This window comes from Corylus avellana, chromosome ca5 (assembly GCF_901000735.1).
Source record: "Corylus avellana chromosome ca5, CavTom2PMs-1.0".
Taxonomy (NCBI): Eukaryota; Viridiplantae; Streptophyta; class Magnoliopsida; order Fagales; family Betulaceae; genus Corylus; species Corylus avellana.
Genome location: NC_081545.1, coordinates 35,518,101 through 35,521,620, shown reverse-complemented (window position 1 = coordinate 35,521,620; position 3,520 = coordinate 35,518,101). Strand labels below are relative to the sequence as shown.

At 35.3% G+C, this 3,520-nt stretch overlaps 1 pseudogene; it reads right to left on the bottom strand.

The window, feature by feature from the left end:
- Window positions 1-540: 540 nt before the first annotated feature.
- LOC132183134 (UPF0481 protein At3g47200-like) lies at window positions 541-1,904 on the bottom strand (annotated as a pseudogene).
- Window positions 1,905-3,520: the final 1,616 nt, after the last annotated feature.

The following is a 3,520-nucleotide window of genomic DNA, read 5'->3' as shown; positions in this document are numbered from 1 at the left end:
TATATATATATATATATATATATATATATATATTCGTTTTTTTAAAAAATATATCCTTATAAAAAAATTAAAAAATTTCGTTTAGAACCTAATTTTTTTTTAAAAAAAAATAAAAATTGTTCTTTTAAAATTAAAATTTTTTGTTTTTTTTTTTTTTTTTAATTTATAAGGGTATTTTTGTCTTATTAAGAAATATATAATGGCATTTTGATCTTTTTGTTAGTCTTGGGAGGGACATGGACAATGTTTTGGTAGTTTACTGGGGACATTGTCACAATTAAAAGTTTAGGTAGACATTATCAATTGGGTGATAGTTTGAGGAGGTTATGTGGATTTTACCTTTCTTTTTTCACTTTTTTACCATATAGTACTAGATCTCCTTTTAAAAGCTTATTAACTCCTTCATAAATGAAAACTTCCCAATGAATAAAACATATAAATATGTAAATACATTTAATTTTGAAAACTTTCTAAAAAAGAAGAAAACACATACTCTAGAGAAAACAACACTTTAATTTCTTTTCATAAAGGCAATGTATATTAATTTTTCATGCTGTAGAAAGTTTGTAAGAAGGTGAGGATCAATAGGATAGCAGCAACCAATGTAGAAAGAATAGCCCATGGAGTGTTGAAATAATTGCGCACAAGCATTGCACGCCATCTAGGCCATCTGCGTTGGCAGAATTCACTCACTTGCTCGCAAAGACTTAGGTAATAGTACTTACTGACATAAGCATTGTGGTAAAGCTTATTGAAGAATTGGGCTGCATCCTCTGGATTCAACCAATTGTCAATAATTTCATTCTCGCAGAGTATGTCCATGTCCTTGGCAGTGTTGATGAGATTGTCGAGGAGTATGGCATAAGAAGTGAACTGAGCTTTACAGTTGGGGAAGCATTGTTCAAAGCTGATGAGATTTCGAAAGATGGTTTCTGTTGTCTCTTGAATTAGTAATGGAGGAATTTCCAAGACACCATCAATAAATTTGATGTCCAAGATGCTTCTGGACGAACCCCTTCTGAATTTGATTCCAGCCTCTACAAGGCTTGTTGCAGAAGGCATGGATTGCCATCCTTCCCTGCTTTCTTCCTGTCCTGTTGAAAAAACCAACCATTTTCTGAATAGGTCAAGAATATGCTTGGTGTCATGGATATGGGGAACTATAACAGGATTTGTGGATGAGAAAATGTTAGCAAAGAATTCTAAGGCAAGTTGCGTTCGAGACTTGTTTTCTCTAGTAGGGTCCCTGGTCATGTTAACAAGCCCTCAAGCACCATCCAAGGCACTTGATTTTCGAGCAAAATCAAGTCATGGTATAGAAATTGGAGCATACAAGCCATGGTGAAAACAGGGTCATCTTCTTCTCTAAGTTGTTTGTAAGCATGCTTTCGGAACAGCTCAATGATGAAGCAACCATCCATTACCAAAATGTTCACAAACTCATCTGGGCTGCAATAAATTGGTCCGGCGTAACACTCACGAGCCCCTCTTTCCATGGCCTTGGTGGAATTGATGAGATCTCTTAGCGTTGTCTCTGGACAAGGTGATCGACGGATAAGTCCTCACAAATACTTGGCTTTAATTTTTTCTGTAGCTTTCAAATTTGAATTGCCATGATGGAAAGGGCCAATAGAAAATGCATTAGGAATAAAAGCTTTTTCATTATGCCTTAAGAGTATGACAGGGGTTTTAAAGATGCAAAAATTGGGCGACATGGATAAATCATGAGATATCATGTCTTCTAGTGAAGGTGCCAAGCCTTCAACGGGAGTAGTAACATTCCAGTCATATTTTAAAATTCTTTCTTCAGGAGTGATCAAAAGAAAAAAGAAGAAGAAAGGAAACACAATTCTCTTCAAAACTACTCACTAGGCTCCGCCCCCTCTTAAAATCTCTGTTCTAGCCGGCCTTCAACACCTTGCAAGACAAGTTCAAACGCCAATAAACGAAATTTAAATGAAATTATAATCGAGTTTTAGACACTAAAATGTGCAACTCTTATTTCATTTTTAAAAAAATGAAAAAAAAAAAAAAAAAAAACCTCTTAGACTTACTGAGCATCGCAACACTTCTTAGAGAAGTAGTTCACTCATCTTATCCCTTTCTTATCCTTCACTCGGGGAACAAATGACACTGTTTATATAAATGCTAAAAAGCACCCAAAGCAAAAGGGCAAATTCATATAGCACTTTATTCTTTCCTTCGTGGATTTAAAAGGAAAAGCCAATAAATCATAAAATCCAAAAGGCAATTGAAGCAGGATCATCACCTCTTAGAATTCTCATATCCATCCAGATTTCAAGGCTTCTTTCATCTTTATGTAACCTTTATTGAATACTTTTCACAATTGCTTACCTGATTACAAAAAATAGACAATTGCATGAGATTCTCGATTATAGGGGGTCCCGATCCATTGACGTAAGCCTAACCTAACCGTGTTGATTCCTTTCTTCTAGTCATATCAAGTTATCAACTTGCAACCATTGGACAGCAATGAGAATTTCCTTTGAACTATTTTTAGCTTTTACAACATAAAGTTACTTCATACACAGACGATCCAACATTCCATTCTTTAACTTGACCAAAGTTGTGTGAAATGGATGTGCTTTACTGCTTGTAAATGATGCCATACAGGTAAAGCCAATCTGTGCCCATGTGTGACGATTTTCATAGGGGAGGGAGAGGGGGACCGGTCGATCACACTCCAAGGGACTACAACCTCCAATCCACTTGGGGTGTGTACACTGTACATGGACAAGGCGGCTAGCCCTATGGGCATTGGGCAGGGGTAGATTGATTGGTTTTGGCCCAGTAAAATTTTGGGTGGGCTCAGACTTTTATCTTCATTTGATGGCCAGAAAATTGCATTTGATGTGAATACAAGCCAATTTATGTCTCAATGCGAAAATGTTCATTAGTACTTAAACGTCAATCTAGTCAAATAAAAATGAAATAAGAATAGAATACTATACAATAAATAGCATTACTCTTCTTAAAAACAAAGCCGGCATGGGAATATGGGATGATGCATCACGGACCCAAATGCCGGCATAAGTGGCTGCCCTCTCAATGCTCCCATGAAAAAGATTTAACAGGAAAAACATTTAATAGGAATTATTTTTAGAAATTAGTTTTTGTGATAACTCCCAACTGTTTTATTTACTTTTTTTTAAAAAAAATTATTTTATGGTGAGTAGTGACACGTGGCAAACTTTCATTGGTTTTATGTTGAAAAGATGTCAGCTGGCATTTTAACGGTAAAAAACTCGACAGAAAAATTAACGAAACGACAACATATTAAAATCAGACTCCAAAGCAAACAACGCTCATTTCCTTTCATAATTGACATTGAAACATACATTTATTGGAGGAGGAGTGCTACACATCTCAAATTCTCTTTTCAAAAGTTAGTGTCCAAATAATGTGTCACCATCTTATAAGATTTATTATTTTGGGAAGTGTGTCACCAACTCATGAGATGGTAACACATTATTTGAGAACCAACTTTTGGAAATAAAAT